Source organism: Mus musculus, chromosome 13 (genome assembly GCF_000001635.26).
Source record: "Mus musculus strain C57BL/6J chromosome 13, GRCm38.p6 C57BL/6J".
Classification (NCBI taxonomy): Eukaryota; Metazoa; Chordata; class Mammalia; order Rodentia; family Muridae; genus Mus; species Mus musculus.
Window position 1 is genome coordinate 86,727,688 of NC_000079.6, and position 26,227 is coordinate 86,753,914.

The 26,227-nt window shown below is 36.5% G+C and overlaps 1 pseudogene; it reads right to left on the reverse strand.

Annotated features, from left to right (window-relative positions):
- Positions 1 to 20,860: 20,860 nt before the first annotated feature.
- Gm51420 lies at positions 20,861 to 20,929 on the reverse strand (annotated as a pseudogene).
- Positions 20,930 to 26,227: the final 5,298 nt, after the last annotated feature.

Genomic DNA, 26,227 nt, shown 5'->3' on the forward strand with positions numbered 1-26,227 from the left:
AATTTATGTATTGATATACTTATGCAGGGAACGTTTGTAAAGAATTGGAGAGAAGAAATGGAAGATAAAATTGATTATCTTAATTTAAAACATTTTTTAAAGTTAATACTAAAACTTGTTTTTAAAAATGTTGTGCACCACAACTATATAAGGGTAATGTTATTCTTGCATTGCCTTACAAATGTGAAAGAATTTACCACTGTCAGTAAATAACTGACAAGATCAGATGATGATCTGATCTTGGATCTATGTATGTGGTTATTAGATAGCAGTCTTTTCAAGACCACATTTTGACAATGAAAGAAATGACATTAAAGAAAACATTTAAGTTGTTAATTATATTAACAAAGCAAATAGCAAATCTATAAGTCTACTAATTTGAAGACAAAGATGTCCGTGGTAATTAGAATGAGAATGAGAAGAAAGCAAATCAATGTATTGCACATTGAGACTTAGTAGCATTATCCTGATTTTAGCTTTCATGTTGTATTATGCTGTTGCTAATGATATGATCTCTCAGCTTTCAGGTTTTATAGGCACACGTGCTGCTTGCATATCTCAACTTTCATTACCTGAATCAAATTATGACTTCAACCTCAAATCAGGAGTCTAGCATCCAAACAATTGCTAGTTCGGGGCTTTCTTGGATATTGGAACTCTTCACTTCTATGGATTGACATATTTTTTTTAATTCTTCTAAGTGTTTGAGCTTTTCCTCTTCACCTCTTCATTTTCTCTTTCTCTCTACCTCAACTTTCATCTTCCTTTATTTGTACAACATTTGAATTATGCCATTCCTATTGCACTGTAGACTCTTTAAAAACATAACCACCACAAGTGCTGTTATCACTGCAACCCCTCTGCAGCTGCCTTCTTCTCGACTTCAAGTTGCTACACCAAGCTGTCTAACCCCAGATAAAACTCTTTAAGAGAAGCTTTTTGATGGAGGGAGTGTCTAAAGTATAACAGCAGGTGCCAGGAAGCTGTTCTCAGATTACTTGAAAAACAAGTTGAACAGTCTATTACATATCCTACAACAATGCATGGAATAGGTGTGGTATGAAAATTCAAAAGTGCAGTATTTGTGAATCATTTTGTCATTCCATCAATTACATGGCTTACATCAGGACAAATCACATGACATTAAAAGTAGCCCATTACAGGATCCACTTTGATACAATCACAAGAATTCTGGGAAACCACAGGAAAAGTGGTGCACAAAAAGGCCTAAATGAAAGTAGCTACAAAGGAGTAAAATCAGCCCTTTGAAGTTTCTCCTCAAGGTATATCTTCTTAAACTAATGCAAATCTCTAGTTCAGCTGTGCTTGAAACAAGCTCTGCTTAGACAGAAGTTGTGGTTATAGAGTTTCTCAGTTCATTTCAATGAGCTGCCATGATAGTCGTACAGTCAGCATTGGAGAGGGTTTACTTGGCTAACTGTTCTTGGCTCAAGAATTCCACTTTAAAAGAAGTGCTGCCTTTCAAAAGATAAAATATCGTAGCCCCCACATTACCTTAAAGTAATAATTTTCTAGGTAATATTTAATATTGAATGATGCCTCAGTCTTAGTCAGATACATTGAGGAAGAATTAAGTCTATGATTTCTCTAAATAGGTTACCATACAAAACTTTAGTTTCTGTGTCAATTAAAATAGTCTGTGAGGATTCAAAAGACATTTGAGTTGTTAATATCTCTAGTTTGCTTCTATTTTCATGGTATTTGCAGAAGATTGGTTAGAACATTTTTGTTCTTGTTTTTTTGTTTGTTTGTTTGTTTGTTTTTGTTTTTTTTGTCATTAAAAATTTAAGGAACTATCATGGAATGGGACAAAGCACTGGCATACTTTCATTTGTTTTTTCTGCAATATGTTTTGCAGTTTTGGTGAGAATTCAAACTAAGTTCCATATAGACTCAGTAGCAGTTTAATCATGAAGAGTATTGTGTAGAAGGTAGCATCATGAATCACAAAGTTCTCAAATGTTAAACCAGTTTATTTTAAATTAAGAATGTTTATACCACAAAATCCGGTTAAGTGTTACAAGACAAGGCATAGTTACACATCTTTTTTCTTTTCTTTTCTTTTTTCTCCTCTTCTCCCATCACTTGTTTTTGGCATTTTCCAGTTTGAACATAGAGATTCTGCAATGTAAAGTTTAATTCTCTACAGACTAGGTCAAGGGGATATGATTATTCTTCTGAGAAAAGAAATAACTGAAGAGGAATGACTCAAACAAATTATATATTTATCAATTATCTTTAAATTATATTAAATAAAATAATTGGGTAATGACTAGACACTAGGACAGGAATCTCCAATGAAAACAGAAAGCTTCATTGCAAACAAAAGTAAGCAGCCTCAAAACATTTAAAAAATCTGTGTGAATTTTGTGGCATGCTTTGGAAAACAGAATTTATTTCCACGAACTACTTTCTAAGAACTAAAAGTAGGTGGTTGGCTTCCCTCTCCCATTTTTTTATTCACCTCCATCAGTGTATTCTCATAATTCAGCAGAAATGAAAAAGGGGGAAAAAAACCACTGATCTGATAAAAATCACAGCATAGCCTTTGTATGTAATATGATGGATACCCGATGTTCACATTTGCCTTCCTGTATGATTTTATTATGCCCTGAGTAGAAAACTATCAGGTTCTATAGGTATTAATTAGCCCCTATAGGGACTCACACCAGTTTTCAGATACAGTACTTTGTAAAATAGGTAGTAGATTGCATTCAAACAAACAAACAAACAAACAACAGCAAAAACAAAAACCACAAGAATACAAAAAAATTATTATTTTGTTCCTCCTTGTAAGTAGGATTGAATCATCCCTACTTTGGTCTTCCTTCTTCATAATCTTCATATGGTCTGTGAGTTGTACCGTTGGTATTCTGAGTTTTGGGGCTAATATCCACTTATCAGTGTGTATATATCTTTGTCTTTTTGTGTCTGTGCTAACTCACTAAGAATGATATTTTCCAGTTCCATACATTTCACGAAGCCATTGTTTTATAGCTGAGTAGTACCCCATTGTGTAACTGTACTTTTTCTGTATCCATTATTTTGTTGAGGGACATATGGCTTGTTTCCAGCTTCTGGCTATTATAAATAAGGCTTCTATGAATATAGTGGAGAATGTGTCCTTGTTATATATTGGAGCATCTTTTGGACATATTCTCAGGAGTGGTATAGTTGCATCTTCAGGTAGAACTCTCCAATTTTTTGAAGAAGTACCAAATTGATTTCCTTAGTCAACAAGAAAATGCAAATCAAGAAGACCCTGATATTCTACTTCATACCAATTTAAATGGCTAAGGTCAAAACTCTGGTGGTAGCAGATGCTGGCACGGATGTGGAGAAAGAGGACTACAACCTCTCTGAAAATTCTTTAAAAACAAACAAACAAACAAAAACTGGTTCTGTTTTTTCAACTTATTAATTTTTGTTTCCTTTTCCATTTTTGTAAAAATAACTATCACACAACACTTTTTACAGAATCATATGCTAAAATAAATTGTATTCTAAGTAAAAAAAAAACTCACAATAAGTTAAATTCTGTAAAAAATTAGAACAATATAGTCATGCTTATATATACTGTACTCACAGTCGTACAATGCAGGAATAATTGCTCTAATTATCTCACATTATGTACGTGTGTTTCAGTGTGTGTGTTTGTATTTATGTGTAGTAATTGCAGGTGTGTATGATATTTTTATGGGTGTGATTTCATTTATGCAGGCATATATGCAGATATTTAAAGGCCTGAAGATAGCCTCAAGTGTTATACTTCATCTGTTATTTTCAATCATGATTTTTAACATAAGCCTTCTCATTAGAACTGCAGATCCTTGATTAGACAAGACTGAATGGTCAGCAGTTCCTAAGAATCCACCCATGGTGGCAATGAATGTTTTTATTTCTATAAGCAATGGGTGTTCTCTATACTCCACATTCTTTCTTGCATGAACTCTCAATTGTTTTATTGATATTATAAGACAAAACACCAAAGTTTTTCATTTCCCTAATGACTAAGAATGTTGAATATTTTTAAGTGTTTTTCAGCCCTTTGAGGAAGGCTCATGGAATCCTGCAGAAATGATGATGTGAAAAGTATAAGAGCCAGAAATGATGGAGACATTAAGAAGGAAGTCCCTACCAATGAACATCATCAAATTACATAACATACCCACAGAGACTGAAGTAGCAAAAGCATGACCTCAATATGTTTGCATTAGGTTTTTTTGTTTTTTGTTTTTTTGTTTTTTTTTTTTTTTCACTTCTTATTTCTTCTGGCTTAATGTTTTTATGAGACTTCTGAATGCGGACATGTTTCCTTCTTTTTGGTGTCTTCCCTTGGTCCCTTTTCCTTCTGGTTCATTTGTGTGTTTGTTTAATGATTGGTTGGCTGCTTTTGCCCAATTTTAGTATGCTGGCTTTTGTTTTATCACATTGTATTTTTCTTTATTATTTTATTTTATTATCACTTATAAAATTCCTTATTTTCTCATAAGAGACAGAAAGGTAGTAGATCCTGATGGGAGGAGAGTAGGGATAATCTGGAATGAGTAGTGTGAAGTGGGATGGGGACTTATTTGAAGAAAAGGTAAATCTATTTACAATAATGGGAAAAAGTAAATGAGTAACTTAATACTAAAATAAAACAGTTGTAAAACTTTTCTTTCCATTTTTATTAGGTATTTAGCTCATTTACATTTCCAATGCTATACCAAAAGTCCCCCATACCCGCCCACCCCCACTCCCCTACCCACCCACTCCCCCTTTTTGGCCCTGGCATTCCCCTGTACTGGGGCATATAAAGTTTGCAAGTCCAATGGGCCTATCTTTCCAGTGATGGCCGACTAGGCCATCTTTTGATACATAGGCAGCTAGAGTCAAGAGCTCCTGGGTACTGGTTAGTTCATAATGTTGTGCCACCTATAGGGTTGCAGATCCCTTTAGCTCCGTGGCTACTTTCTCTAGCTCCTCCATTGGGAGCCCTGTGATCCATCCATTAGCTGACTGTGAGCATCCACTTCTGTGTTTGCTAGGCCCCGGCATAGTCTCACAAGAGACAGCTACATCTGGGTCCTTTCAATAAAATCTTGCTAGTGTATGCAATGGTGTCAGCGTTTGGATGCTGATTATGGGGTGGATCCCTGGATATGGCAGTCTCTACATGGTCCATCCTTTCATCTCAGCTCCAAACTTTGTCTCTGTAACTCCTTCCATGGGTGTTTTGTTCCCAATTCTAAGGAGGGGCATAGTGTCCACACTTCAGTCTTCATTCTTCTTGAGTTTCATGTGTTTAGGAAATTGTATCTTATATCTTGGGTATCCTAGGTTTGGGGCTAATATCCACTTATCAGTGAGTACATATTGTGTGAGTTCCTTTATGAATGTGTTACCTCACTCAGGATGATGCCCTCCAGGTCCATCCATTTGGCTAGGAATTTCATAAATCCATTCTTTTTAATAGCTGAGTAGTACTCCATTGTGTAGATGTACCACATTTTCTGTATCCATTCCTCTGTTGAGGGGCATCTGGGTTCTTTCCAGCTTCTGGCTATTATAAATAAGGCTGCTATGAACATAATGGAGCATGTGTCCTTCTTACCCGTTGGGGCATCTTCTGGATATATGCCCAGGAGAGGTATTGCTGGATCCTCCAGTAGTACTATGTCCAATTTTCTGAGGAACCGCCAGACTGATTTCCAGAGTGGTTGTACAAGCCTGCAATCCCACCAACAATGGAGGAGTGTTCCTCTTTCTCCACATCCACACCAGCATCTGCTGTCACCTGAATTTTTGATCTTAGCCATTCTGACTGGTGTGAGGTGGAATCTCAGGGTTGTTTTGATTTGCATTTCCCTGATGATTAAGGATGTTGAACATTTTTTCAGGTGCTTCTCTGCCATTCGGTATTCCTCAGGTGAGAATTCTTTGTTCAGTTCTGAGCCCCATTTTTTAATAGGGTTATTTGATTTTCTGAAGTCCACCTTCTTGAGTTCTTTATATATGTTGGATATTAGTCCCCTATCTGATTTAGGATAGGTAAAGATCCTTTCCCAATCTGTTGGTGGTCTTTTTGTCTTACTGATGGTGTCTTTTGCCTTGCATAAACTTTGGACTTTCATTAGGTCCCATTTGTCAATTCTCGATCTAACAGTACAAGCCATTGCTGTTCTGTTCAGGAATTTTTCCCCTGTGCCCATATCTTCAGGCTTTTCCCCACTTTCTCCTCTATAAGTTTCAGTGTCTCTGGTTTTATGTGAAGTTCCTTGATCCACTTAGATTTGACCTTGGTACAAGGAGATAAGTATGGATCAATTTGCATTCTTCTACACGATAACAACCAGTTGTGCCTAAAACTTTTGAAGTATAGAAATAATGTTACATGCTAGCACATGTTAAACATAGGATAATGTTTGCCACAGACTCTCTGGGTCCCTGGTCTGTGAAGAACGGGATTTCTTAGGCAGATGGGCAAAGAATTCGGATGAAAATGACAGACAGATACACGAAAGGTGTGTTGAATCTGAATGTAATGTTCTGGTTGAGCTTCAGACTTATATTACAACGAATTATCAGAGGATACAAATCACAAAAAGACAAGATACACTGAAATTCACCAGTTACAGCAGAAAGGAATTTGTAGGGACTAATTAAATGTTTACATTAGGGATAACAAGCCCTGCCTAGGATCAGCCTAATGCCAGGCAAGAATTTCACACTTTAAGGTTAAAAGCATCAGGGGGTTGTTAACTCTTGACAGGCCTTAAGAGTAATGCGCTATCACAGAGCTCTAAATTCTTAGGTCTAGTAAAACTTATCTTGTCTGGAGAGTTTCCCCTTATCAGGGTAGTATATCAACTTATACTTGACATGGAATGTAGCCTGTAGTAAAAGATTTCTATCTCAGTGAGACTTTTAGTCTCTATCTACAGACAGCTGAGTAAATGACAGATGTTTATATTGTTTTATGATACAACTTAATTAGTTACTGAATGGGTTAAGCTCCTTGCTGCTATCTGGAATCTAAGAACACTGGAAAAGGCTTTAGCTATGCTAGAATACAATCTTAAAAGGCATTTACTATAAGGTAAAGCTATATAGAGTGCACGTGGATCCATACACTAGACTAAAGTGGATTTGGAAATTTAATTTTATGGGTTAGGGAAATGGCCAAAGATCCGGGAGTAAGTTTCCTTGAAACTTTTTCCTCATGAGAAAGCTTTCAGACTTTCATCTGACAAGCTGACTCCACCGGAGTCCTTGGCAAATATTTACTATAGAAAAGGATTTTTACTATGAATCCATATGTAAATGATTTCTTAATTTTGAATAGTATTCATTAACTTTAATGTTATGTTTAGACTTATAATACCTACCTACAAACATTTTATGAGGAATGTTTGATATTAATATATTTAATCATGTGGAAGAAGACAACTTTACTCAAAATAATGAAATTTCTTTGTATATATTTTAATCTAATAACAGCTTAAATCATATTGTTACAATTAAGAAGCTCTGTTTTTGCATTTTTTGACAAATGTTGGCAAAAGCATGATTTTTTTCCCTTTTGATTTTTATCACCAGCATATAATCATAGCAAAAAAAGCTGTATCTCATTTTCAAAACTTTAAACATACCAGTCGTAGCTTTCGCTGGTATTCACCATCATTATACATTCTTACTCTTGTCCACTGACTTGTCTTAAATTGCCAATCTTCTAATTTAGTGCACACACACACACACAGAGACTAGATCTTATATATATATGACTACTACTCTGCTTCGTTTATTTAATGTGATCATCTTTAGATTAATCTATTGTCCTAAAATGATACAATGTTTTCCTTTTTTGTAAGTAAATAAAATTCCATATTGTTTGTTCATTTACCTCTTGATGTTGATAAATATTGGTACCAAAAATAAATCAAATATTTCATATAATAAAATGATTTATACTTCCAGTCTTCACTTATGCCCTCCATTGTGGATCAGTACACCTAGCCCCACCCCACAACTTTGCCTGCCTTCTTGGAGCTCTTCTATAAACCAGAACTCATAGGTGAGATTTCCAACCCAATACTCCCTCCAGCTGGGACCCCACCAAGCCCAGGAACTGTGAGCCCTTCCCCACATTGCCTGTGCTCCATCTTCCTTCTGAGCTGCACCTCCAATTTCAGTCACTTATTACCCCACCGTACAGCTCTGCTTCCATCTCAGGAGGCTGACTCCAACCTGGGACACAGCTCCACCTGCATCAAGGTAGGAAGGCCTTCTCCAAATCAGAATACCCAGAGCAGCCAGCAGCAGAGACAACCACATGACGAAAGGCAAGCAGAAGAACATAATCAGCAGAAACCACTGCATTAGAGCAACATTAGAACATAGATTTTCTACTACAAAAAGTTCTGGGTATACTACCACACCTGAAGAGAACGACTGTGACCTTAAATCCCATCTTATGAAGATTCTAGAGGCTATTGAAGAAGATATAAAGATTGCCTTAAACTGGCTGCATATGTAGCTGAGGATGGCCTAGTCAGTAATCAATGGGAGGAGATATCCTTGGTCCTGTGAATGTTCTATGCCCCAATGTAGGGGAATGCCTGGGCCAGGAAGTAGGGATGGGTGGGTTGGGGAGCAGGGGTAAAGGGTAAAGTATAGGGGATTTTTCAGAGGGGAAACTAAGAAAGGGGATAACATTTGCAATGTAAATAAAGTATATAATAATAATAATAATAATAATAATAATAATAATGATATAATAATAAAAGATTGCCTTAAAGAAGTACAGGAAAATACAACCAAATAGGTAGAAGACCTTAAAGAGTAAATAAATAAATTCCGTATAGAAATGAAGGAAAATACAATCAAATAGGTGAAGGAAATACATAAAACTGTCCAAGACATAAAAATGGATATGACGGCAATAAAGAAAAAACACACTTGGAAGCCACCCTGGAGATGCAAATCTTAGGAAAGAGAACATGCACTACAAACCCAAGCATCATCAACAGAATATAAGAGATGTAAGAAAGAATCTCAGGAGTAGAAGATAACATAGAAGAAATGGATATATTACTCAAAGAAAATGCAAAAATCTAAAAAATATTCTAGCTCAAAACATCCAGGAAATTTGGCAAACTAGGAAGAGTCTAAACTTAAGAATAAAAGGATTAAAATAGGGTGATAATTCCAGTTCAAAGTGCCAGAAAACATTGTCAAAAAAAAAAAATCATAGAAGAAAACTTCCCTAACCTAAAGAAAGAGGACAGAATCTTACAGAAAACCAAACAGAATGAACCAGAAAACAAACTCTTCCCACCACATACTAAAACACTAAATAAAGAGAACAAAGAGAATTTTGAAAGCTGAGAGCAAAGATGCCAAATCACATAGAAAGGAAGAGCTATAAGATTTATACCTGACTTTCAACAGACTCTAAAGCCAAAAGATCTTGCACATATGCCTTTCAGATCCTAAGACACCACAGATGCCAGCCCAGACTACTGTACCCAGCAAAACCATCAATCACCATAGATTGAGAAACTAAGATATTCCATGACAAAAACCAAATTAAGAAAATATATTTCTACTAATCTAGTTCTATAGAGCATCCTAGAGGAAAACTTCAACAAAAAGAGGGCAACTACACCTCCTAAAAGACCACAATAAATTTATCATATCACAGTAAAACCAAAATATGATAATACATATACAGTAATACCACCAACATCAACATAACAGGAACTAGCAGTCATTGGTCACTAATATCTCTCAATATCAATGGACTCAATTTACCAATAAAAAGAAACAGGTTAACAAACTGGATACTTCAATAGGTTCTGTCACTATGCTATATACAAGAAATATACTCCAGCAAGAACTATAGGCACTATCTCAGTGTAAAGGGATAGCAGAAAACAGACACAAAATAGAAGATGCAGTAGCCATTCTAATATAGAATAAAGTAGACTTTCTGTTGGGGACAGCATACCATGACAGGGACTGCCAGCAGTAGGCAGGGATGGATACATTTTCAGTAGCGTGGGGCAGCTCTTTGTAAAAAACAGTTGTCCCCATTTCTTCTAACCTTAGACCTGGACAATGGCTGTATAGATTTCATTTGTGTGTGACTGCTTTTCAGTTGGCCTTAGTATTTATAATTAGTACACTATATCTGACTTTCATACTTCTTTCTCCCTCTGCTCTGGTGAATTCTGTGAAACTAGATGTTCCTTGATGTAATGATTCTTAAACAATAAATGTTTGAGGCCTAAGGGCACAGCACAGCACAGTTCTAATGTCCAGGTGCATGCTTGTGTGTTCTCATCTTGGAAAGAATGTAATAACTGCACAATGGTGACTACAGATTAATGTTTACTTGCAAAGCAAGTTTGAAGAAATTATTAGAAAATGAATTAGAGCAAATGTTGGGACCTTGAGAAAAGAATAAACTATTGAAGCTATGAAATAAGTTTTACACAACATTTAAAAGTGATTCCTGGATAAGAAACTATAGAATACATAAAATGATACTAGTAAAACTAAGTCAAAACACTGGCACTCTTAAGAGAGTCATTGTTTGCAAGGTACAGTAGCAGAAATCTAGCAGAACTACTGAGTTGAGGGTTAACTTGATTCTTCTGGCCACTGCCTGACAGATTTGTCCATCTCACTTATCATTAGAGCTTCACAAGAAAATGCAACTATCTGACCTCGGAGCTTTAAACTATAATAAGCCAAAAGTTAAAGTTTAAATATTTATAAAATTGCAATTATTATTATTATTATTATTATTATTATTATTATTATTATTATTATGATGATGATGATGATGATGCTGATGATGTCTACAGGCCTGGGAATAAGGAAATCTTGAAAATTTGGGGAACAATTTTTAATTCTTGATTATATGAGATATGGTTATTCTTTTGAATTTCATTTGCCAATGATTATACGATCTTATTTTCTATCTGCTTTTGGAGTATCAATAAAAGACTGGAGCAAGAGAAAGGCAAAAAGCATGTGAAGTGAATGTGAAGAGCCTGTGAAGAGTGAGGGAGCAAGCATGTAGAGAGCAAGTGGAGAGCATGAGAGTAGCATGTGATGAGTGAGTAAAGAGAGAATGCGAAGAGTGGGGGAAGAGAATGTGAGGTGTTTGTTGGGAACTAATAAGGGTTGCCCTGGGGAAGAGAGGGGAAGAAAAACCCACACCCCACCAGAATTTTATCTATTCTCTTGTGTGTCAGGAGTGGGAGAGCTGCCGTACACTTTCCACTCAGCCCCGGTTGGGCATTCCTCTGACCCACTCTTCGGGGATTGGCAAAGGGGCAGCCCTACCTGAGAACCCCGGAGCTACTTTGCTAAAGCCACCAGGGTAATAGAAGAGAGGAAGAGGTTCCCAAAACTGACAAGAGCGAGTGCAGTGGATCTTGATGAGCAGAGACTCACTATGGTTTTAGAGCTTTATTATAGAAAGACAGGGAGAAAGAGAGAAGGTAGAAAAGAGGGGGGTGGGGCTAGAGAGAAAGAGAGAGTAAGAGGGAGAGAGGAGCAGAGAGAAGACAAATACAGAAGAGAGAGGAGAGAAGACAAAGAGAGGAGAGAGAGAGGGTGAGAGTGAGGTGTAAGAAGTAAGAGAGTGAGAAATATGAGCATAAGAGAGCAAGCAGGGGCTGAACAGCCCTTTTTATGATCTTTACTGTTGCTAGGTAACTGGGGAGGCGTTTAGCCTGAAGGTCAGAAGCTTGGGCCATTGCCTAAGTGACTTCTAGCCATGCTTCTCTTGTAGGGGCTGTAACTTGGGCAAGAGCCAGAGTTCTAGAAGCATAAGGGAATGCTTACCGTGTCATAAAGGTGAATTATGACCATCGGGGTTCAGACCTGAGCTCGGCTGGAGACCAGCCTGTCTGCATAGCAAAATTCCCTACAGGTGTGTATGGAAAGTGTACTCATGAGTGAAAGGAGAGTGCATGTGTTATGTGTGAGATGTGTGTGTAGGAGTTTGAGAGTTCAAGAAAAGTGCACAAGAGAAAAGCAAAGTGCGCTAGAGAATGCAGTGTGTGTGTAGCCTCAAGCTGCGAGCAAAGGAGTGAAAGAGAAAGAATGCAGAGCAGGAGAGAAGAAAGAAACTTTAAGCCTTGAAAAAATGCCTGTCATTTTGTACCCCAAAATTAGTGTGTGTTTATTTATTATGTTCCTTTCAGATATTTGTGCTTCCAGTTGAGAACTCCAAACCTGTGTTGAGGCTGGACACTGGCAACTTTTAATCAAAAATTACAAAAAGAGATGGGGAAGGACACTTCATACTCATCAAAGAAAAATAATCATCAAGATGACATTTCAGTTCTGAACATTTATGCCCCCAAAGCAAGGGCAACTGCATGAGTAGAAGAAACTTTACTAGAGCTCAAATCACACATTGAATTCCACATAATAATTGTGGGGGACTTCAACGTCAATGCAATAATAGCAATACTTAAACAAAATAAAATAAAATAAAATAAAATAAAATAAAATAAAATAAAAACACATATATAAACATAATAAAAAATACATAGCAAGTCAAAAGCCAATATCAAATTAAATGGTGATAAATATGAAGCAATCCCACAAAACTGTGACATGAAAAAGCTGTTCACTTGTTCCTTATCTATTCAATATAGTGCTTGAGTTTCTAGCTACAGCAGTATGACAACACAAGTGGATACTAATTGGAAAGGAAGGAAGTCAAGGTTTCACTGTTTATGAATTTATGGTAGTGCACATAAATGTCCAACATAATTTTACCAGAGAACTCCTATAGCTGATAAACAAATTTAACAATGTGGCTAGATACAAAATTATCTCAAAGAAATCAGTAGCCCCCCTTTATGTAAATGATAACCGGGCTGAGAAAGAACACCCTTCACATTAGCCACAATAATATAAAATACCTTGGTGTAACTCTAAAAAGGAAATATAAGGCCTGTATGACAAGAAATTATAGTCCCTGGAGAAATAAATTGAAGAAGAAATCAGAAGATGGAAGGAGCACTCATGCTCAAGTCTAGGTAGGATTAACATAGTGAAATGTCCATCTTACCAAAAGCAATGTACAGATTCAATGGAATTCCCATAAAAATTCCTACACGTTTTTTATAGACCTTGAAAGACAATTCTCAACTCCATATTGGAACAAACAAACAACAAACAAACAAAAACAAAACAAAACAGGATAGCTAAAACAATCCTGAACAATAAAATAACTTCTGGAAGAATCACTATCCCTGACATCAAGGTGTACTATAGGGCAATAGGAGTAACAACACCATGGTATTGGTACAGAAACAGACAGGTTGTTAATCAAAGGAATTGAATCAAAACATAAAAATAAAGTCACACATCTATGGACACTTGATATTTTACAAAGAAGCTAAAATTATGCAATTCAGAAAAAAAATAAAAACCTTCAATAAATGGTACTAATGTAACAAAACTCAAGTCCAAGTGGATCAAAGACCTAAAAATAAAACTGCATACACTAAAGCTATTAAAAGAGAAAGTAAGAAATGGCCTGGAAAACATTGGTAGAGGAGACAATTTTCTGAACAGAACACCAATTGCTCAGGCTTTAAAATCAACAACTGATAAATAGTACCTCATGAATTAAAAACTTCTGTAAGGCAAATGACTCTGTCAAAAGCACAACACCTCTGCCTACAAATTGGGAAAATATCTTCACTAATCCAACATGCAACAGAGGGTTAATTTCCAAATATATAAAGAACTCAAAAAGCTAGACTCTAACAAACCAAATAACTCAATTTTTAAAAATGGTGTACAAAGCTAAACAAAGAATTCTGAACAGAGAAATCACGAATGGTTGAGAACCACTTAAGGAAAATTTCAAAGTTTTTAGTCATCAGTGAAAGGCAAATCAAAATGATCCTGGGATTCTACCTTACACCTTTCAGGATGGCAAAGATCAAAAACTCAAGAGACCTCACCTGCTGACAATGATATGGAGAAAGGGGAACACTCCTCCATTGCTGGTGAGATAGCAAGCTTGAACAAATAGTATGGTAATTAATCTTGCAGTTTTCCAGAAACATAGAAATAGTTTTCCCAGATGATTCACCCATACTGTTCCTGGGCATATACCCAAAAGATTCTCCACTATACCACAAGGATACCTGTTCTACTATGTGAATAGCGGTTTTATTTTTAATAGTCAGAAACTGGAACCAACCCACATGTCACTCAACTGAAGGATGGATACTAAAAATGTAGCTCATTTTCAACTAAATACACAGACATGCAAAATTTTGCATGTAAAGCATAGAAGAAGAAATTATCACCCAGAGTGACGTAACCCAGAACCACGGTATGCACTTTCTGAAAAGTGGATATTTGCCAAAATTAAAGAATTCCCATGATAAACCCAATAGACACAAAGTCATTAAAAATGAAGGATGGAACAAGTGAGGATGCTTGAATCTCACTTAAAATGTGGAGCAAAATAGTTATTCAAGGCAGAGAAGGAAATGGTCTGGGTGGGATAGGGAAGGAGAAGGGTAATGGGGGAGGATCAGGTATGTAGAAAGACAGGCTCAGAGGCCCAGGAGAATGAGTTGAAATCTTCAGCTGCCAGGCGTGGGAGGTGGGGGTAATCTCGAGAATGCCCCAGAGGTTTGAGATAGAGGAGGCTCCCAGGTGTTAATGTGGGTGACCTTAGCCAAGGTGTCTAGTAATAGAGACATGGAACCTGAAGAAGCCACTTCCTACAGCCTGGGCAGGACACCCAGTGGGGTGATAATAATACAAAACACACACACACAGACACACACACACACACACACACACACACACACACACACACACACACACACCTTTCCAACAAATATTTGTTCTCTCTAAAAGAAATGCAGGGTCAATGATGGAGCAGATACTTAGTGAATAATCAACAAATAATTGGTCCAATTTGTGACCCATATCATGGCAAAGTGCAAATTCCTCACACTATTAATGATTCTGTTTTGCTTGCATACAGAAGCCTTGCATCACTGTGATCTGAAAGGCTCTACAGAATAGCTGACAGAAACAGATACTGATACACACAGCCAAACATCTGACAGAGGTCAGAGACCCATATGGAAGAGTAAAACGAAGAACTGAGAGCCCGGAAAGGGAAGGGAACCCCATAGGAAGTCCAAAAGAGTCAAGTAACCGGGACTCTTGGGAGCTTTCAGAAACTGAATACAAATAGCATAGATGGCCTGAACCAAGTCCTGCAGCACATATGTATTAGACATGCAGCCTAATATCTGTGTGTGTCCCCTGATGAGTGGAGTGGAGGCATTAAACTGTAGCCTGACAGTGGTATCCTTTTCCAAACATGGTTGTCTTGTCTGGGTTAATTGAGGTACGATGCAGCTAATCCTGCAGAGACTTGAATTTCCAAGGTCAGGGGATATCCAGGGTGAGTCAGAGAAAGGGAAGGGGACTGAATGGAGGGACACTATGAGGGGAGGTCCGGGAGAGTACAGAATTGGGAACATCGATAGATAGATAGATAGATAGATAGATAGATAGATAGATAGATAGATAAGTAAATATTTACTATATATTTTTCTTGATATTATAATAAAGTTACATAGTATTTCCCTTATGCTCTTTTCTTCTTCCAAGCCCTCTCACATAGTTCCTTATTATCTTTTAAAGGCACGATATTTTATCCCTAATTGTATGCATATGTTTTTGATATATCAACTTAAGTTTTAATACAGATAAAATATTTTTAATCACCTGAATTTTTAGATGATGTAACTCAAATTACCAACCCCAGTGAATAAAATATTTGCAATGTTTGAAGACAGGAAGTTGAATTTTTCACTACCTCACTTTGGCACATGTAAGCAACTGTTATCTTCTTAGAGATTTTTTACATGCCACAGGTTAAATTTGTAGAGCACAGATTACCTGGCAAGATAATTAAATAGGTAAACTGGCTTTCTATGCAAGTCTAGCATTCTAAGTTCAATGCCTGGAACCCACAGTGGAAATATAAAATTTACTTCTAACATTTCTCCTTTTCCATGCATCCTCTGTGTGTGCATGCACACACACTCACACACACACACACACACACACACACACACAAACACACACACAATTGAGGTTTCAATATTATGAAATAATATTTATAAGTGAATGTTAGAATGTTTTGGATCTTGAAACCTTCATTAAAAATGTTGTAAGGGATAAAGTAATTATTGAACTAATATAGTAATGTTTATTTGAGAACATATGGCAGAGATATTAACTATATGCCAATACTTTATTCAGTGTTTGTGTTTTATAAAAATATGAGGTTCTTTTGTCATATTTTAATCTTTTTAATGATGTTTGTCCTGATACTAATATACAAAATTGTGATGCAATCATTCTTGATAACATTGTTATTATGAAGATTATATGTTCTGATACTGATGATTTGTGTGTGTGTGTGTGTGTGTGTGTGTGTGTGTACATATATATGTAGTAATTCAATACTGTCATTGCTGTGGCTAAATATTTAGACACAGTATATTTTGTTACAAAAGAAATTGAGACGGAGCCGGGCATGGTGCTGCATGCCTTTAATCCTGGCACTTGGGAGGCAGAGGTAGGTGGATTTCTGAGTTCGAGGCCAGACTGGTCTACAGAGTGAGTTTCAGGACAGCCAGGGCTACACAGAGAAAACCTGTCTCGAAAAAAACAAAAAAAAAAAAACAATTAAAAAAAATAAGATGTATAAAAACACCTGCCTCACAGGTTAATGTAAGCCACACATAATCAGGTGAGACATAGAGTTGTCTGGGCCAAGCTCAGATATTATTGAGACTTTATTATCTACTACTGTAGAGAATTAAAATTGGTAGTAGAGTTGAGATGGATTCCTTTAATTTATATTCTAAGGTTTCAATTAATTCAAGAATGAGTTAAGGCTATAACTACTTAAAGAAATTAATCATGAAATTGTAGATGTAGTGCAGGAGGACATGAAGAAGTAGCAGTGGCACAGAGGAAGAGAAGAAGAAGGTTGAGAATGGAAACGAGGAGGAAAAAAAACAATTAATAAAACTTTCAGAAAAATAAAAATTGCAGTGATCTGTTCCTAAAAGAGGCTTTGACAAACAATACTGAGCACATTCAGTCTTCACTGAGATCATTTTCAGTCTTGGTTAGAAGCTGAAATAACTCTGAAGGAAATCATGCTCATGATGACCATGATTATACTGTGGTTTCATATTTCAGGGTGTGGACAGATCAAAGCCAAAGAACAAGGATCCTAAGTTGTTGAATGTCTTTCAACTGAGCAGAGACACAATCTGACTGAGTCCTTCACAACTAATGACAAAACAGTTGAGGAACCAAGGGAAGATCAAATTGAGAACATTGTTTCAGACAGAGATATGATACTGTAAAATGAAAATGTCTACAATGCACAACCATTTTTATACACTCTCTTATATGTGCATGTATGTGAGTAAACCAAGAAACCTCCATGGAAAATTAATTTTAATATTTTTAATAGTTGTTAAAATATTTGCAACCTGCCTAAGATTCTACTCTTGTTAATTATTAATCAGTAGTAATAGTGGTACCCTAGGAACAGCTTTGTGGGCACCCATAGAATTTATACTTCTATTTGACCATTGTAATATGGGATACAATAAATGCCTTTTGAGTACTATAGGATAAAATAAACTATGTAGCACAGAGTTATGTGTAATATTGGCTTTCAAGTAAATGGAGAAAGCTGAATGCAGTTTCTCCAGATCTTACATCATTACCTTTCATGGACATATATTCATTTATTTGTAGGGTATAAATTTAATAAATACTATTTTATATTAATCAGCCAGAAAGACATAAATTTAGAACCTTATTATCGAAACTAAATATATTTTTAAGGAAGGGCATAGTGTTTAGTGATTTATTATAAAAGATGCAATGTTAAAACGAAGCAAATATACAGACATTTGAGTCTAGCTAAATATATTTTGTTTTTACCTTAATTATTGCCAAGAATTATTGACAATTTAATATTGATCAAACTAGCAAATAGTCACAAAAAGAGAATCCTAAGTGTTGCGACAAAGCCACTTCACTTATATTTGTATTTATTGTCAGACACCCTACTTAAAAGGATGTCCTAGTTTCAACTTTTTTTGAAGAAATGAAAGCACAAATTTATTGATACTTGAAAATAATCATCTTTATTTATTTATTTATTTATTTATTTATTTATTTATTTATTTGTTACTTATTCACTTTACATCTCACTGCTTCCTTCCAGTTATTCCCTCCCATAATCCTTCTACCTATCCCATCCCTTCTCCTCTGATCTGGTGGGGAGCCTGTGGATATGTTTCCACCCTGTCACATAAGTTTCTGCAAGGCTAGGCACATCCTCTTCTACTTAGGTCAAACAAGGTAGCCCAGATGGCAACACATATGCCACATATTGGCAACATCTTTATGGATACCTCCGCTCCAGTTATTCAGAACACATATGAAGACCACGAGCCACATCTGCTACATATGTGCTGGGAGGCCAAGGTCCAGTCCATATATGTTCTCTAGTTGGTGGTTCAATCTTTGAGAGCACCAAGGGTCCAGGTTAATTGACTCTGTTGGTCTTTCTGTGGAGTTCCTATTCCCTTTGGTGCCTGCAATCTTTCTTCCTGTTCTTCCATAAGAATCTTCAAGCTCCATACACTCTTTGGCTATGGGTGTCTGCATTAGTCCAAGTCAGCTGCTCAGTGGATATCCATATTTGATTCCTGTCTGGAAGCATAAAAGAATATCATAAATAGTGTCAGTGGTTGGTGCTTGCCCATGGGATTGGTCTCAAGTTGGACCAGTTATAGTTTGGCCATTCCCTCTGTCTGTGCCCCATTCCCATTCACTGCTTGTAGACAGAATAAAATTTGGATCCAAGTTTTGTGTATGGGTTGATGTGCCTATAATTATATTATGCTACATGCAGGGCTACAAGAGTTGGCCTCTTCAGACTATTCCAAGTTCTCTGATAAACCACCAATTGGTTTTCAAAGTGGTTGGTTTTTGCAATCACACCAGCAATGGAGGAGTGTTGCCCTGGGTCCACATCCTCATCAGAATGTTCTATTTCTTGAAATTTTTATCTTGGCCGTTCTAATGGTTTTAAGATGGTACCCCAAAGTTGTTTTGATTTGCATTTCCCTGGTCATCTACCTTTTAAACACATTCCTACTAATGGTTTCTACATGAACAAAACATTTTTATATAGAAATATTTTTTCTAATAATACAACTGATGACAACTCAAAAGCTTAATATTTGTTTTATGTTTCTTTGATCATATAATATAATAAAAATAAGCTTAGTATAAAGTTCATGAAAGTACGAAGAATATTATTTTATACTACAAAATTTGATGTGATGACATTTCACAGATAAATCCTTAGGAAATTACATTCAACTGTTGCATAAAATCACTAATTAATCAAACATACAAGCTAAGAATTATTAGACACAGTGAAATAGCTCTGTTGATATATTACTCTGAGCTGATACAGTGATCACATCCTTGATCACCTAAGTAAGTGATCTTCATATAACTTTTTAAACCATAAAAATTGCATATCTTAAATATAGATGTATATTTGCTTTAGTCACAAACATTCACATAATTGGCACATCTTTTAAAGAGATACCGCTTTAAATATGGGGGAAAAAAACAGAATTGTGGCAACAAGTCCACTGTAAGTCAGTTTTAGATAAAAAAATTCTCCTCTCATTTTAACTTTCTATTGATTCTTTCTGAACATTGTATCACTTGCCCCAGTTCTACTCATCTCTCCCTTCTCTTGTTCTCACTCTCCATCTTTTTTAACTTACCCTCAACAGAGAAATAAAAAAGAAATCTCATTATGGAAGCTTCAGTGTGTCACACATAATAGCCTATATCCACATGTCTGTCTTGTAAATATCATTGCAATGTTTAATTGCCCCAGTATAAAGCCTCTGGCTTCTACTATGCCACCAATCCTGGAAATTCACTGGGACTCCTCTCAGATATCCTGTGTTATATAGAGCCTATTATTTTGTATCTGTAGTACTGACACCTTGATGCATTCCAGCAGTTTAAGAAACATGGGAGAGGTAGGTATCTCTCCCTCATCTACAGGAGATGAGTGGCAGGGCCAGCTCTCCAATGCTCATACCCTCATTGTGGTTCACTTGCAACTCCCACAATGTTTAAGATCGCACTCCTCAATACTACAGATGCCTAGTGGTAGAATAATTTTATCTCCTTCCACAACCTCAGTTCAACCATCCCAGGATGCCAAGAAGAGCCAGTTCTGCACAGCCCTCATACATCAAAAATTCCCTGAGCAGCAGCTTTGACCAGAGATGTTCACCTAGTCATTTTCTGTAAATTATTTGTTCCTATTTTTGCTGTCTGGGGTTTCTGAGTGTCTGGGGTCATTTTAGGAGTGATCTCAGGAGTGCTATACCCCACCCATGCATTATGACAATAGGCACGAGTCATCTTTTGCCTGGTCTACCTGTAGTACTCTGGAATGGTGGTCATCTCAGGCTAGCTGTGGGCACCATGGTGGTGGTTTGGTAGTCATCACTGACTTGCTTTTCAGCAGACCTGCCACTGGGCTTCCTGAGTGTCCTCATATGAGCATCATCTGGTTTTGCTCACTCCTGGGTGAAACTCACCATTCCAGGCCTGGTTCTTCTACTTTCAGGAGAGCTCCCTGTGTAAGCCCCTGGCACCAGACTGGTAGACATCTCAGGGTTGCTTTTTTCTTTTTTCAAGGAATGCTAGGCTACTAATCATTCAGACATCCATACGCCAGAACACTGAGTGTAGACATTTCTATTCTCGAAATAAATTATTTTTCTAGCTCTTTGTTCTGGTACTAGAATCTTTTGTGTCCATGGATTAAAATGAAACAGAAAACACAGAAAAGGACTTTTTATTAGAGGATAAAATTGGGCTCTTCAGATAAAAATATATTTCTCCTTTATTCTAGTTCCTACTTTTTTATATTATTTTTCAAGGCTTGATAATTTTTCTTACCCTTTTAGCTAACTAAAATTAAAAATTCAATTTTAATTATCCTTACCACATTAATGGTGACACTTTATGAATCTCTCTCCCTATTTTTAAAGGTAAATTTATAGTTATCATGATATATTTTATTAGAAAGAAGTAGAAATTAAGTAAATACATTCAAACCACTTGTACTTTGTAACTACTATTTCATATGTTTTTTGTGAGTTAATCAGGTCCTTGTGACAAATACCTGAAAGAATATATTAAAAAGAAATAAAATATATTTTTATTCATGCTTTCATAGTGTTTATTCTATGGTGGACAATCACTGTGTGCCTCCATTTTAAACAGTACAGAAAACAGTCATTTCACTAAAGATGAACAATGTACATCTATAACTTTAATTTTTTTCAAAGCCTACTTTTAATGACAGTTCTAAAGTGCTTTAACCTACCTTCTAGCCTACTACCCACCAGAAAAGGAGGAAAAGAAAGAATATTGGGAAGTGGACCTGTTTAGAAATGGTTCCATTGAAATCAGCAATTCAATTCACAGGTCAGCAATGGCAGCTCGATATACTCACAAACACTTCATCAATATACCAGCAGTCCATTGTGGTACTCTCAGGACAACAGCAGTGGTCGCACCTAGGAAGAACATCCATTCCTCAGCCAAGTCAGTTTAAGTCAGCATGAGGAATAAGAGCCAACAGCATAGCCAGAATTTCTCAGCTAAGCCTCTCTCAGGAAGGGAACATCAGCAAAGACACCAGACCAAGAAGTATTGCACAACTAGCTCTGTAAACAAGCCTAGTCATTGTCACTATTCATTGAGTCCTTTTTATACTCCTTCCAAATATCACATATCCTACACAGATCTTGGCTCAGCAAGTGAATTTGTCTCAGCTGACATCACTATGCCAATTGGCCTGAATCTGTGGAAGAAGACATAGAACACTACCATAAGTTTTTGCATGTATCTCTCTTTATGGAGTCCCAACAAATTAGTGAAGTATCCTTCATCACATGAGCTTTCATGTGTTTGCTTTAGCATACCATCCTTTCTACTGTGTCTACTTCAGCAAAATGTTGCTTCATGTGTTTGACCCATCAAAACACCATCCAACAAAACTGACTATCCAAAGAATCCTTAAGTTTTCACACCATACATCAGTTGAGCAGAAGTCAAGCATGCTTAGAAAGTCAGCCGGATCTTCAGTGAGCCTTCATCTACATGAATGGACTAACTACATCCTGAACATCTAAACTCATGTATGGCAGCCACACCTTGAATATTTTGCAGCATAGTATGCTTTAATGTATATGAATCAAATGGCTATATAAATAATATTACTCAATGCCATATTTTCATAATGCTCATTTTAGTAAACACAATGACTTACTCGCTTTGATTCTCTCCCAGGACTCATACGGAGGGACCTTTGATGAAATGCCTGACAGTAGGGAGTGGGAACTTACAGAGCTCACCTCCAGCAGGAAGACAGTATATCAAACAAGGGGTTGGGTTTCCATCCCACAGTCACACCTCTGACCCATAATTGTTTCTCTTTGAAAGAATTACAGGGATGGAAATGTAGAGAAGCCTGAGGAAAAGAAGGTCCAGTGACAGACCCAAAGTTGGTTCCAGCTCAAGGGGAGGTCCTAAGGCCTGACACTATTACTGAGGCTATGGAATGCTCACAAAAAGGGATCTATCATGACTGCCCTCTGAAAGACCCAACAAGAAGCTGAAAGAGTCAGATGCAGTTATTTGCACCCAATCAATGGACAGAAGCAGCTGCCTCTTGTTGAATTAGGGAAGGCTGAAAGAAGCTGAGGAGAAGGGAGATTCTGTAGGAGGACCAGCAGTTTTAATTAATCTGGATCCTGTAAATATTTCAAACACTGGACAACCAAACAGCGCACACCAGCTGATATGAGGCTCCTAGCACACATATAGTAGAGGACTTCCAGTTCTGTGTTCATTCAGAGATGAAGCACCTAACCCTCAAGAGATTGGAGGCCCCAGAGAGTTTAGAGGTCAGGTGGGTGGTGGTGGTGGCATCCACGTGGATATGGGGTAGGGCGGGGAGGAGGTGTGGGATGTGGAGCAGTCGGAGAGTAGATAGGGAGGGGCGGGGAATGGAATATGGAGTGCAAAAATGAATTACAAATAAAATTAAATTTAAAGAAAAAATTCCATTAAAAAATGAGTAAATTAGCTTTCCTGATGAACAAATTTGTGAGATTTCAGGAAGTCCATGGAGAACATAAAGAACATTTCCATTTTCCATTTTAAAACAAGTGCAGATAACTGGAACACTCAAGATTTTGCTAAACCATTTTTTGAATGGTACTGCATTTTGGGATCCTGGGAAATAGCATGCACTAAATGCTGAACTGGGATTTCCTAGTGTGTTTGCAAAAATGGAAGCTCTACCAAGAATGACAAAATAAGCATGGCTGTGTCTATTACTCTCTAGTATCTGGTGCCAGCTTGTGTGACTGGAGGACAGATTCCTATAATTAGAACATTGCTTACTTTATAACAGTTTCAAGTATTTTTTAACTTAAAAGATTCAGAACATTGATAGGATATGTGGGTAAAGAAAATGCTTGCATTATCTGCTTAACTGCAGAAGTAAAAATTATGCTCCGTTAGCTACTATTACCATGACTTGTATTTTTATTTATAATTTGATTATTTTAGACAGGGTCTTATGTAACACAGGCTAAATTGGACCTCACCTCACATATCTGAAGATCACTTTGAAGTCCTTCTTCTTCCTTCTCTACATTCTGGGTGATAAGATTATTAGTGTATGCTGTCACATTGAGCTAGAAATCTTTAATAATAATACAGCCTCAACATTAGTATAGCATAGTTTGAATATTGAAACCATGTTTGCTCCTCTTATGTCATTATAGTATGAGTATTTTTGTTTAATTTCATTGATAATTCATCAGTATTCATTGTAATAGCATCAATGGTAATGAATTCTTTTGGGATTAGTATGATTGTTGTACACTTTCACAAGATTTTTATTGAAACTCAGTAATAATTTGATGTTCAACTCAAACAATAGCTGTTAAAGTGATACAGTCGTGTCAGTGTGTGGAGCTGAAATTTATAACAGTATAGAATTTCACAAGAGAGAGGTGTTAATCTCAAGGGTACACAACTTTTATAGAAACATTAAGGCCAATAGCTTTAAATGACTAATAGTTCTCTCAATAATGTGCAGGGCTCTTAACTGGGATATGGATCATCAACTCAGCAAACGAATGATATCAAGTTAGTAATACAGGCTGGCATTGAAGAGTCACTTGTCCTTAATTGGCAATTGTCTATGAATTATTTAAGTATATTTGTTACTAGCAAATACGATAGTCCAAAGGGTCACAGTTTTGAAAACTTTTCTTTACAGAAAGACAATGATGAGTACCTCAGCATGTCTGTGTATACCTGTAATCTCCATACACAGGAGACAGAGAAAGGAGAAGACTGTTACAGTTATGAAGTTCCAAACCAGTCCCAGCTACAGAGTGAGGACCTACTCAAAAATAAATTTTAAATAGACATTACTAAAGAAAAAGCAAGTATATTGACTAAAAAATATAAACATAATTTATTATTATTTGAAATGAAACATCTATGTTTTTAATTGCATATCCTAAATGAAGAACAGATAAGAGTACTTAAGTTGGTAAGAAATTTATTTAAGAGGGAAAGAGAACTATAGCAAAACCAAAAGTTAATAAAAATTAAAGAATAAAAATGTAAAAGTAGAACACTAAAAAAATGCTATCATGAATACTAATGTTTGGAGAAAGTGAATCAGAATCAGAAAATATCTGAGAAAAATAGTTTAAATGGAGAACACTTTGCAGTTGATCTATGACGTGATCATGATACTTACAAATAAGATTCACTTTGTTTGGAAAGATAGAATTTTGATATTTTCAGTAAATACTGAATCACAGATAAATCACTTACCTGAGGAAAAAGGTTTTCATGATGAAAAATTCAAATAGAAGTAAAAACAATTTTAAAGTCATATTTTCTGTATAACTTATTAGGTCCTATCCACTAAGATAAGGCTATGTGAAAATTTGTACAATGACAATATTCAGGAATTGACACTCAAGGAAGTTTATAAATGCAAGGCATCTTTATATTATTAACCAAAAGTTTAATTCATAGAAAGCAATAAATTTTTATGCTTATATTTTATACATCACTTACTCAAAAATAACGCCATGCAATCTGGAAAAAATGAAGTTAAAAAATGTTTGCATAATTTGTCAAAGAAGTATAGGGCTGAAAAGTTTTGAAAAAGACAATTAAAATTATTAAGTTTAGAACTAAATCTATGAGCATATTTTATTTTATTTTTTTTTCCATTTTTATTAGGTATTTAGCTCATTTACATTTCCAATGCTATACCAAAAGTCCCCCATACCCACCCACCCCCACTCCCCTACCCGCCCACTCCCCCTTTTTGGCCCTGGCATTCCCCTGTTCTGGGGCATATAAAGTTTGCGTGTCCAATGGGCCTCTCTTTCCAGTGATGGCCGACTAGGTCATCTTTTGATATATATGCAGCTAGAGTCAAGAGCTCCGGGGTACTGGTAAGTTCATAATTTTGATCCACCTATAGGGTTGCAGATCCCTTTAGCTCCTTGGGTACTTTCTCTAGCTCCTCCATTGGGAGCCCTGTGATCCATCCATTAGCTGACTGTGAGCATCCACTTCTGTGTTTGCTAGGCCCCGGCATAGTCTCACAAGAGACAGCTACATCTGGGTCCTTTCCATAAAATCTTGCTAGTGTATGCAATGGTGTCAGCATTTGGATGCTGATTATGGGGTGGATCCCTGGATATGGCAGTCTCTACATGGTCCATCCTTTCATCTCAGCTCCAAACTTTGTCTCTGTAACTCCTTCCAAGGGTGTTTTGTTCCCACTTCTAAGGAGGGGCATAGTGTCCACACTTCAGTCTTCATTTTTCTTGAGTTTCATGTGTTTAGGAAATTGTATCTTATATCTTGGGTATCCTAGGTTTTGGGCTAATATCCACTTATCAGTGAGTACATATTGTGTGAGTTCCTTTGTGAATGTGTTACCTCA